This window comes from Octopus sinensis, linkage group LG5 (assembly GCF_006345805.1).
Source record: "Octopus sinensis linkage group LG5, ASM634580v1, whole genome shotgun sequence".
NCBI classification, from domain to species: Eukaryota; Metazoa; Mollusca; class Cephalopoda; order Octopoda; family Octopodidae; genus Octopus; species Octopus sinensis.
This window is the reverse complement of record NC_043001.1, coordinates 54,734,318-54,747,277: the sequence shown is the minus strand read 5'-3', so window position 1 is coordinate 54,747,277 and position 12,960 is coordinate 54,734,318. Positions and strand designations below refer to the sequence as shown.

The 12,960-nt window shown below is 36.4% G+C and overlaps 1 protein-coding gene across 4 annotated transcripts in view; it reads right to left on the bottom strand.

Annotated features, from left to right (window-relative positions):
- The window catches only part of LOC115211782 (copper-transporting ATPase 1), a 173,728-nt gene that overhangs the window by 56,691 nt on the left and 104,077 nt on the right, over nucleotides 1-12,960 (bottom strand). The window contains exon 1 of one of the 4 annotated variants that reach the window (XM_029780464.2): nucleotides 4,748-4,892. The exons of the other annotated variants lie outside the window; for them this stretch is intronic. The gene's annotated coding sequence lies outside the window, so the exon portion shown is untranslated. Of the gene's footprint in view, nucleotides 1-4,747; nucleotides 4,893-12,960 lie in introns of those variants that run through there. 4 annotated transcript variants of the gene reach the window in all.

Below are 12,960 nucleotides of genomic sequence, written 5' to 3'. Positions count from 1 at the left end.
TATTCATCATCATAATCATCTGGACTACTAGCATCAAATTTCTTTTGAATGTGTTGCATGCATATATATACATGTTTATGTGAGTGTGTGAGCATGTTTGTGCATCAGAGCAGATGTGTGCATCATATAAATGTTAAAGCTAGAATTGAACTCAGAAGACTTTCTATTTTGTACAGCATACTAGAGAAATAATATTGAAACTCTCCAAGAAATACAGGTTCATAAGTTCAATAACCTAGGCAGTCATGTTCACAAATACAGGTCACTTAATAAGGAATGGATATTAAACTTTCAGGACATTAATTAGCAAACCTTCACAAACTGGGTCATTATAAACTGTAATTAATTTCAAACTGTAAAACATTCTACGCAGTCACTCATCCTGTTAGAAATAGCAGCAAAATCTCATTTAAATCACAACCTACCATCTTAAAAAGGATGAACTCATTGAAGCGTGGAACAAACTGCCGGCATCGGTTGTTAGTTGTCGGAGCACTGCATCCTTCAAGACTTCCATGCTTCCTGAGATTCGCCAACACTACACCTGATTTTCTCCCCTCCATACACACACAAGCATGTTCACTTTCCAGACATTTCTACATTACTGCATATACTTTATACACACTTTCTGACAAGTTGTGGTGCACCTGAGCACTGTATACAATAATTTCATTATTATAATAGTGAGGTTCTAGAATTATCCGTTTATCTTTTTACTTGTTTAAGTCATTTGACTGCGACCACGCTGGAGCACCGCCTTGAAGGGTTTTAGTCAAATTGACCTCAGGACTTAATTTTTTTTGAGCCTGGTTCTTATTCTATGGGTCTCTTTTGCCAAACTGCTAAGTTAAGGGGACGTAAATATACCAACACTGGTTGTCAAGCAGTGACAGGGGTACTAACACAGGCACAAAGATACACACACACACACACACATATATATATGTGGTCTGTTCAATAATTATCCGGACTGTTGCCATAGTAATGAAACTAAAGCATGCAGAGAGAAGCTGCTTGGCACAGATTGACCTTGAACTCTGCTGTGCATGCACACTAAGTTTTAATGTTCTAGCTCACTTCTGTACAGCAGTAATTCGAAGGGAGGCGTGTAGCATTTGATCATTGCTTTGACCATGAGAGAGAAAGTTGAGCAGAGAATCTACATCATATTTTGACAAAAACTTGGCAATACCTGCTCAGAGGCTGTCGCAAATTTTTCAGAAAGTTTCCATCATTCTCAACACAATCAAGGACATATACTGCAACTGAAACCCAAGTATCTTTTTGGTCAGCTGAAAGCAGTTTTGGCACAAACTTGGCAGACAAGCGTCTCATACCCAAATCTTCAGTGATAATGGACTGAACTGAACCATAACTAATCTGCACATCCTCTGATAACTTACGGATGGTGATTTGACAATTTCCCCTTACAACTGCACACACATCTGTGAGGTTTTTCTCAGTTCTGCTGGTTGCAGGGCTCCCAGAACGTTCATCAATATTGACATTTTTTTGGCCATCTTGGAAATATCTGAACCACTAGTACATTTGTGTGTGGCTCATACACTTTCTGCAACTTTGTGTAGGCCTCTGAGCAGATATTACCATTAAAACTTTCTCTGTCATGGTCAATGTGACAATCACAAGCTACACACATTCCTTCCAAGCACTGCTGTAAACAGCAGAAGTGAGCCAGAACCATTAAACTTCATACACAGCACAGCACAGTTCAAGGTCAATCTTTGCCAAGCAGCTTCACTCTGTGTGCTTTAGCTTCGTTACTATGGCAACAGTACGGATACTTATTGATCAGATCTCACATACACACACACACACACACATACATACATAAGGAGAATTCACAAAAAAAAAACCCAAAAGACAAAGACATGTGGTATAGACAACAAACAGATGTATTAGTTTAATGCTCGAGAAGTGAAAAGTCTTTAACATTTTGACTCTACGCTCTTCCACAGAAAGGAACACGGAAAGAAACAAGGAGAGAAAATAAAGAGAAAAAATAAAGAATGAGTAGTGACTAGCGATCTATCATGATGAATGATATATATATATAAAATTTATACACACACACACATACATACATACATACATACATATATATATATAAAATTTACACACACACACACCACACATATATACAACAAGCTTCTTTCAGTTTCCATCTACCAAATCCACTCACAAGGCTTTGGTTGGCCTAAGGCTACAGAAGACATTTGCTCAAGGTGCCACACAGTGGGACTGAACCCGGAACCATGTGGTTAGGAAGCAAGCTTCTTGAAACACAGCCATGTCTGTGCCTACATATAATTAAAAAACACACTTGTGTAAAATTTTTAAAATAAATTAAAAAAAGGTAGGATGGTCACTGGCCACAGCTGGAACAGCTCTGATTATAGGGCTGTTCAATCAATCAAGATTGATCTGGTGGGTTAAGTAATAACTAAAACAAATATAACAATAACAACTAACAGTAAATATAATAAAAAAAAAAAAGGAAGAAGGTTTCCAAGTAGTCACTCAACTTACTAGAAATAACAGCTAACTCTCCTTTATATTCTATTGTCTTATAAGAAATATACATTGGATATACATAGATACACAGTCTGATAAAAAGATGGGATGGTCACAGATGGAGTTCCTTTAATCAGAAGACTGTCTGAGCAGGGCTGTCCTGTTGCTAAACAACAACAGCTGTAGCTAATTACAAATGGAATTTAAGTCCAAGACAAATGTCCAGTTCAAGCATAGACTTGTTAAAATATTGGGAGAGCCTGAAATTACAAATACCCTTCTAATATACAAAAGAGGCACTTGCATTAACTATTTTTTGGAGGGGCTTTTTCCTACCACCAGTAAAAAGCTGTAAATTTAATGGATGTTTTCTATTAGCACTAGAACTACTTTCCATTTGCACTATAACTGTTTTCCATTAGGACTAAACAAATATAGTTATCTTAGTTGTCTTAAAATGTGTAAATCAATGTTAATACGCTACAGAAAAGTTCTCAGATTTATTGCAATACAGGTTTACTAAAACACATCACTGCTGCAGAAAGCTAGGACAGAAGTGAAATAGCTAAAGCTCATAAAACCTTCAGGTCATATCAACTATTATTTTCTTGTGTCACTCTGATTAGAACAATTTATGCCATCTGTTTGGTATACTTTACTGGTGGAAATAAACATCATACCTTTTGAGAATGTTGTCTGTGATATTATTACAAACCATGAAACAAGAGTTCTGTATAGATCCTTATGACTTGACTATTTAGAAATAGTTTATTTCATATATCCACAAACATGTCAGAGATTTTAAAATATCACACAGAGAAACAGGCAAATAAAATGACAGAGAATACAGACATAATAGAGAAGCTACTGTTATATGTATGTCTTTGTGTGAAAGAGAGAGACAGAGAGAAGCTGTGTCAGCGTGTGTGTGTGTAACAGTAAACTTTCAAATTTGCCAAAACTGATTACACAAACGAACCGTTGGATTGAAATGTTTAGGTAATAATAAATGTTTCTAATTTAGACACAAGGCCAGCAATTTTGAGGGGTAGAGTTTAGTTAATTACATTAACTCCGGTACTTGATTGGTAATTCATCAACCCCAGAAGGATGAATGGCATAGTTGACTTTAATGGGATTCAAACCCAGAACATAAAAAATTGGAACACCATACAGCATTTTATCTGATATTCTAACAATTTTATCAATCTACATTATTATTATTATTATAATAAAAGGCAGTGAGGTGGCAGAATCATTAGCATGCCAGGCAAAATGTTTAGCAGCATTTCATCCATCTTCACATACTGAGTTCGAATTCCACCAAGGTCAACTTTGTCTTTCATCTTTTCAGGGGTGATAAAATAAGTACCAGTGGGGGCAATGTAACCGGCTTACTTCCTCCCACAAAACTGCTGACGATATGCCAAAATTTGAAATTAATATCATTGTTATAAAAATTTCTTTTACTTGCCACAAGGGGCCAAGACTTGGAGGACAATATCAAAGGACAAGATAAAACACAAAACAGGTGGGGGTTCTAACACTGATCAAAGGAAAACACTACAATATTAAAGGATATAACAAGGATATATAAATAGAAGTTTAGAGAAATATAAAAAAAAAATCAATAAATAGAATCTCCAATAGTGTGGTAGTCCATTTAGGGTAATTCAAGGTAAACCCCATGCAGAAGTCCAAGATTACTCTGTGATTCCCAAGGCATGGGAAGTGCCATCTTCCAGTTTCTTTCCTCCTACTTAGAAAAGCATACACAGTGTGGGTTCATTTAGTCTCACCAATCTTACCACTGTCAACCATCTTCTGATAAACACCTCCCACTTTACCTTCACCTTCCTCCTCAAATGTTATTTGAAGAAACTGATGAGAGCTTGGCTAGATGGGAAAGTGTCTGTCTTCAAACCTTTCAGACGGGTCCCCCACATAGCCTTGTTTGCCATAGCTACAAAGCAGAGAAAGATTTACCTTCCTTTGTTAAAGGAAGTGGGGGGGGGGCAGTAGTGATGATGATGATGATGATGACAATGACCAAAAGTTAGTGCAAATCTCTCTGAAAATAGGTATAATTATAATCCCTCCTGCACATATGAAAAATATGTAAAGTGAAAAAAATAGAACACAACAAGGCATCAGAAATTCCATACAAAAGACCTTAAACAACAGAAGAAAAAAAAGACAGAGTATTTCCTCCTACCAAAGCACAAACTTGAAATTCTTATTAGTTTCCTCCTTCTGCGTATGGTAGAACAGTGTCGATTTCTTATTTACTTTCAACTGATAGTTTTTATGTTGTATGTTGTTTTTACATAAATACGAAAAACTGAATGTAAATAGTTTCACGTGACACCACCGAACGGAATTCAGAAATTAAAGAAAAAATAGATAAAAAATTAAACTAACGGTTGAGTAGTAGTAGTAGTTGAATGCCTGTACTGCTATATGTTACATGTATGTGACAAGTTAAAATGAAACAGGACAATTGTTTTGCATATTAGACTAAAACAACTTACATCTACTCTATAAATATAATCATGACACCTAGACTAATAATCCAATATATATATATATACTACATATATACTGTATGTGTGTACATGTATGTGAGAGAGAGGCAGTATACAGAGAGAGAAAGAGATTTGTGTTTACAATTTTTAATAATCTTGTTTCCTAAAAGATAAAGAAAAGATATCATTTCACTTTCGTTTAAATATATTTATCTATTCATAAGCATAGAGAGAGTTCTCAAATTATAAATATGGATCCACAATTAGATGTATAATTTGCTTGTGTGTATAAATGTATGCATATGTTTACACATACACACTCCTAACTCCATCCTTATATATATATATATATACTCTTTACTCTTTTACTTGTTTCAGTCGTTTGACTGCAGCCATGCTGGAGTACCGCCTTTAGCCGAGCAAATCGACCCTGGGACTTATTCTTTGTAAGCCCAGTACTTATTCTATCGGTCTCTTTTGCCGAATCGCTAAGTGACGGGGACATAAACACACCAGCATCGGTTGTCAAGCAATGCTAGGGGAACAAACACAGACACACAAACACATACACACACACACATGTATATATATATATATATATATATATATATATACATATATACGACAGGCTTCTTTCAGTTTCCGTCTACCAAATCCACTCATAAGGCATTGGTTGGCCCGGGGCTATAGCAGAAGACACTTGCCCAAGATGCCACACAGTGGGACTGAACCCGGAACAATGTGGTTGGTTAGCAAGCTACTTACCACACAGCCACTCCTGCGCCTCTATATATATATATATATATATATATAGAGAGAGAGAGAGAGAGAGAGAGAGAGAGAGAGCATAATGTTTCTTGAAGGTAAGATCAACAAAGAGAGTACTCCATCTAGTGAGAGATAAATATTAATTGACAAACACAGTATGTATTTTTATGAGCTACTAATAGTTTCATACAATGAAAATGACTCAAAAAATGTCTATGAACAAAACATTTTCACACAATCCTGGGCAGAGCCTGGGGACTGCATGAAGGCACCAGACATGTTATAAAATGCTAAGTCATGTTCATTGCTGCAGTCATACTGGAACACTGCCTTAAAAGGTTTTGGTCAAACCAATCCTATTTTATTAGAACAAATCTATCTAAGCAGAAACCGGAAGAGTTTGATGAGATGGGATTGCCCTACATACCCATAAGTCACATGGAGCTGAGTTAAACTGCTATCAAAAAATATATGTAACTCCTATCACATGTGTTGAGTATCACCTTCTTCCATTTATCCACACACTTGTATGCATGTGTGCATATGTGTTAGTACTTTCATATTCAGATTATTTTGTCAAATGTAATTCTTTTTCATTGACATTGTTTATAATTAATCATGCTTTATTTTGTAGCTATAAAGTTTTGATGATGAGATTGTATATGTGTAGAATGGCATTGAAGGGTAGGTGTGACAGGTTAAATCTGACTAGTTAGAGCATAAAACAAGAAGCATATTTGGGCTGGATGTGGCCTGTTTAAATACTAAAGGGTTAATTTGCTGACACTGTTGTAATCCAGGGACTATGGTCTGAGAATCTCAAATCAAAATTCTTAGAGCTGCTTGTATTTTAAAGAAAGATGAGAATGTAAACCTCAACACTCATAATATTCATGTGAGGAACAGCAACCCTAGATATTGTTACCATTGAAAAACATTGGGTCCAATACAACTGCATGTCACAATCAACTGAAAAGGTGTATATGTATATATATACACACACACACACATTGATGTGTGTGTGTGTGCGTGCGCATGCATGCATAAAAAGAAAATAGCACTCAAAACATCACAGTTTAGATTTGCAAGTTGCCTTCTAAATACTCCAAATGCCCAGTTACATAAATTCACATATATTATCAGAATTACTTTACATCACTTTCCCATATTGGCATGGGTTGGATACGTCATCAGGGTCCAAGTCAATTCTTATCTGCAGTTATTGCCTTCATAGATAGGTCAGAGAACCACATCTCACTTGTATGTTCCATTTTTGTCATGATTTCTACAACTAGATGCTTTCCTCAACAGTAACCACTTTACAGAAAGTGCTAAATGCACAATATCATGCCACCAGTATCAGGGTGGTTAATTATAACCTCAACAAAACTAAATGTATATAGCTTCCTGAAGTCATAACTTGCCTTAAGATCCTGCTTACCCAAAGATGAAACTCTGAGAAGCAAGAAAATGACTTAGCCAAAATAAAAAATATTAATTTCAAATCTCTACTATAGTATTAAGTATTCTTTCCAACAGTCAACATTAAATGGATATAGATGTGTGTGTGTGTGTTAAGTATATGTGGATGTGTGAGCACATGTCTATATATATGTTTAGTAGGGCAAAAACGCAGTATTTACATCTCTATAGGAATGTAAATAAATACAGTTAACAAACTAAAAAGACTCTTGAATATATTGCCACTACACCCAGAACTATGCTAATAGCTTAGGAGTGAAATTTAGGAATTCTCAGTTTTCTGTGAATTGATTTTGGTAAAACTTTTCCCAGCTGGTTTGCACACTACAGCAACACCATTGTTATGGTTTCATTATTCTGTGTAACGTTCTTTTTTTTTATTCCAGATTCTTCAGCTTTTGGCATTTTTTTCAGAAATAATAATGATACATATTAAGCATACATTGAGTATATATTTAACAGAGAACCATAATGATATTGGTGGCACATAAAAAACACCATCCGAGCGTGCTGTGTCGGTGGCACATAACAAAACACCATCCGAGCATGCTGTGTCGGTGGCACATAAAAAACACCATCCGAGCGTGGCCGTTCGCCAGCCTCGTCTGGCACCTGTGTCGGTGGCACATAAAATCACCCACTACACTCTCGGAGTGGTTGGCGTTAGGAAGGGCATCCAGCTGTAGAAACACTGCCAGATCTGACTGGCCTGGTGCAGCCTTCGGGCTCCCCAGATCCCAGTTGAACCGTCCAACCCATGCTAGCATGGAAAGCGGACGTTAAATGATGATGATGATGATGATTGACAACAATCCAATTGTGGGACTTCCAAGGCTGTGACAGCTAGAGATTTAAGAAATATTGGCTGCAAGTTACGTGGGAAACCTGAACAAACAGGCAAAGCCATTTTCACCATCTCTGTACTTCCCTCATGCACCAAAAACCACCAGAAATCACATCCTCTGGACCATTGTTTCCATATGAGAATCCCTGAAACTGCCTCCTCACAGGGGTTTGGGGTTTCAATGGGCCCAAAAATACATGATGTTAGACATGAGTTGTGTTCTGTTTACTGACGAAACGAGGGCAGCCCTTGATGAACCTGACAGTTGGGCAAATGATTGAGTCTATTTTGTAGATGAATGCCACCGATGTTTATGACAGGGTGGAGGAGTCATGTTGTGGGCTGTTATCATTGGGGACAGACTTGTTGGTCCAGTCAGGGTGCCTGAAGGGGTTAAAGTGACCGCAGCTGCCTACTGCAGTTTCCTGATGAAGGTCTTGGATCCCTGGCTCGATGACATACTGCTGTCACTTCAAAGGAATCTTGTATTCATGCATGACAATGCTCCCTTCCACTCTGCTAGGACCACCCAAACATTCCTAGGGTCTTACAGCATACAAGGTGAAAGATTGATGGTGTTGCCGCTAATATCTCTGGATCTCAACCCTATCAAAAATCTTTGGTCCATCATTAAACAAGACGTTTATACCAGTGGACACCAATTTACGTTGAAAGACGTCTTATGAGCAACCATCAAACCTGCAGCAGAGGTAGCCCAACCTGCTACTATCAAGAAATTGACAGATTCCGTGACTAATAAGGTTTTTGAAGTTATCCATCGAAATGGTGCTCATGTGGCTAAATAATTCATTATTATGGTTTTCTGTCAAATATATACACAATGTATGCTTAATATGTATCATCACCCTTCATTTTCTGGAAAAAAAAATGTCTAGATGGGCTATTTTCATTCTAAAGCTATTAGCATGGCTCACTACAAAACTGAAGAATCTGAAATAAAAAAGAAAGGATGCTACACAGAATAATGAAAACATAACAATGGTGTTGCCATAGCGTGCAAACCAGCTGGGAAAAGTTTTATCAAAATTGATTCAAAGAAAACCGAGAAATTCTAAATTTCACTCCTAAGCTATTCGTGTGGTTCTGGGTGTAATATAGCCACAGTCCTATGACTGGACTGAAATCAATAAATGAGTAAAGGGAATTACACACATAACTATAAATTAATGCATAAGGTTCTAAACAATATAAGACATTATAATCAAGGTAACCTAGGACAGAAAAATAGAGGAATGTTTCAATATAAAGTGAATAATATGGGGGATTGTGTCTCATCTGTTGTATTTTTACCTTTTTTTGCTCCCAAGTAAGTGCTTACGGATGACTTATAACGATAGCTGCACACAAACATAGCATTTGCATATTTGCTTATGCACAACTAGCACTATGACCCGGCGTTGCCGGGTCATAGTGCTAGTGCATGCATATACAGCTGCGTGCATGCACACATACAGCTAGCTGGCATTCAATTGGTGTATCAAGTTTCGAGCATTTTGATTCGGTTTGGGATAGAAAATTCACAAAAAAATCACTTCTATTGATTTTTTAATGGCTTTGTGGGGTGACTGGGAAAATGTAAAGATGTACACGACCACCCTTGGATGGTTTTGAATGACCATAGAAAGTGCGAGCCCTCTAACTGAAAAATTGTGGATTTGTATAAAGGACACAGACAGACGTTTTGCCATTTATATATAGAGAGATATATGAGGTAATAGATGTGCTAGGTGCACAGTAAAATTACTGTATTGGTTGCAGCTCTTAATAATGTATTCGCATTAAGCTCCCTCTGCTGCATGACCCAATAGTGTTCTCTGCAACCAGTATAGGGGCTATTATCTGTATATGTAAAAGACAGGATGTGTCTGTGTGTGTGTGTGCGTGTACGTAAATGTAATTTATGCACGTCCACAAATTAGCACGCATGTCACTCCAAATTTAGGAGGACATTCGTTATGACCCTAGCTGTATTTTCGTCAATTTATTTTTCCCAGAGGCATCAGCGAATAGCAGTAAAAATGAATTTTCAACCAAAACTTTTAACAATTTTCAAGTCGGAGAAATCACCACTGTTTGCAAACAGGAGTTAAGTCCCCTTCTAGTGACAAGTAAGTTTTTGTTAAGACTTTTGTTTTTTTTTTCCATTGAGGTAAAAAGTATTTTGTGATATACGGGCAACACACACACACACACACATGAATATGTATCCGTATAAAAAACATGTATGCAATAGGTGTACATATGTACATGTGTGTATGTGTTGCCCATATATATATATATATATATATATATATATATATACCATGAATCCTCAAGTATAATCCGCATTTTTTCCCAAAATTTAAAGGTCAATATCCCTAGTGCATACTATATACGAGGTTAAAAATGAAAAATATTTTCTAAGTAATGTCCGAGTCTCTATTTGCTGTCCAGCAATGTTTAGTCAGAGCATTTTGTGATGTCGGGCGCGAAAATACCTTAAGCTAAGCCTGAAAGCAATGAAGTTATAAAGTGATCATACATAACTTGCAGTAAGCAACATTTATTAAAATAAAAGTATTCAGAACACAGAATAACATGTAACAAAAACAATTTGCAAACATATTTACATTCCCATATAACAGTTAAGAACACCACCATTATTGTATTACGCATGCGTGGAAATGTTTGTTCAACTAGGTGCTGCTGGCTTAATTATGCACAACTCAAGTTAGAGAAGGGGTGCGTATTATACACAAGGTTTAGGTTTTACAGAAGTACAGCCCCCTAAAAATCCCTTGCGTATTATACTCAAGGGCAGACTATACTCAAAGATTTACGGTATATAAACCAATTTCAACAGATTTTGCCCAAATTTGATGTCAATGTTACTTACTTCGGTTTGAAATAAAGAACTTGATTAGCTTAATAATCCTAACTTAACCCCGGGCAAAGCCGGGTTATACTGCTAGTGTAATATAAAGAACACATCTGTTACTAGAGAACAAAGCATGGAAATGGTATTCTTGTTTCATCTGTTACATATGTTTCTGTAATCAATATTTGATGATGGCAAATTATGTGATTTATAAGGAGCATAAATAATTTGCCGTCATTGATTATCAAACACAGAAACGTGTGTAACAGATGAAATAAAGGAATATCAGATTCACACTAAAGATTTTCATATATATGTGCGTGTGTGTGTGTGTGCGAGCATATATATATATACACGCACATATAATACTCTGTGTCTGTGTGTGTGTACACAAACATGCAAATCTATCTCAGCTTTCTGTTAGCTGCATCACTCATTCTCCCCTCTCTGATACCATCCACTGATACTGTTTTACCTGAAAAGTCACTTCTTGATCTGAATTACACTCCTTTTCTGTCTTTTGTTTTCTATACTCACATATACTTCTATTCTCACATTAACTGTTTCTATCCTACAAACCAATTTTGTATTGTATGTATGTGTGAATGTATTAAGCTTGACCCCAATTTTAATACTATTTTCAAAGAATTTGTTTAAAAAGAAAAAAGACTGACCACTCCTATTCTAACATAATTCCTTTACAAGTAACAAAGTAAATTTTATTCAGCTACTCCATATAACTAACACAGACACACACACATACAATCTTAAGCCAATTCATAATAAATAAAAAAATTTTCTGATTTCCACAGTTTAATGGCTTTCTACTGAGGTGAAAACAGTCAATTATTGAGGAACTATACCTACGATTTCTTGTATGAAAAGAAACTGATACACAATGCACTTAACATTTAAAAGTGCCTTGCTTAAGGCTACAGTTTAAAATTTGCTTATGTAAAAGATTGGCAAAGGCATTTTTCTTTCATCAACAATACATCAAATAACTTACACTTAGTACTCTTGTGTTTGTATCTAATGAGCAGAACAAAACAGAACATCTTAGTGAGGATTAAGGGTCAAGTAGAATGTAACTGCATTAAGGATCAAGTACAATGTAACTGCATATTAAGGATCAAGTAGAATGTAACTACATAAAAACAAGAATATAGGAGAAACAAGATAACCATGAGAACAAAATCTGAAATGAAAAACTTTCTCAAATGTTTTTATATCACAATTTTGGCCATCATCACTCAACATCCATATTTCATGCTGGCATAATTTGGATTCTTTGACAGCATCCAACAGGTCAGAAGGCTGTACCAAGCTCCAAAGTCTATAATGGCATGTTTACAAAGTGCTCTGGGTGCTTTCCATGTTACTAGCACAAGCAAGGTTGCATAGTAGCTCACAAGACAAGACCCCTTCACTGGGGTGCATGACCTACCAGGTGTTGAGAGGCAAGTTTCTTCCAACAAACTTCTTACACATTAGTTGAGTATGCAGTCAGTGATCAACATTTTTCAGACTTTAATTTACCTCCTTTACCTGTGACATGTAATATATGCTGTTGTTGTTGTTGATATAACTATTTGGTTATAGGACATCCCTGACCAACCAGCCTATTGGTCAATGCATTCCAAGACAATCCCATGCTTCATTCAGTCATAGTGTATCCTGAAGCACATCATCCAGTGTGTCTGTTTTTGTCATCTTTGTTTAAATCTAGATGTCAGTCCTGTTCAAGCAGACTTATGACCAAATGTGTTCCAGCTATGACCATCCTGCCTTTTATTCAGACAGGGTAGCTCAGAATACATTATGCAATGTGTCCTCCTTTGTTGTTGTTTAAGCCTATCCTAAGTCATTATTAATCAAGCAGATCCATCATCAAAAGTGTTCCATCTGAGACCATCACATCTTTTATTTAG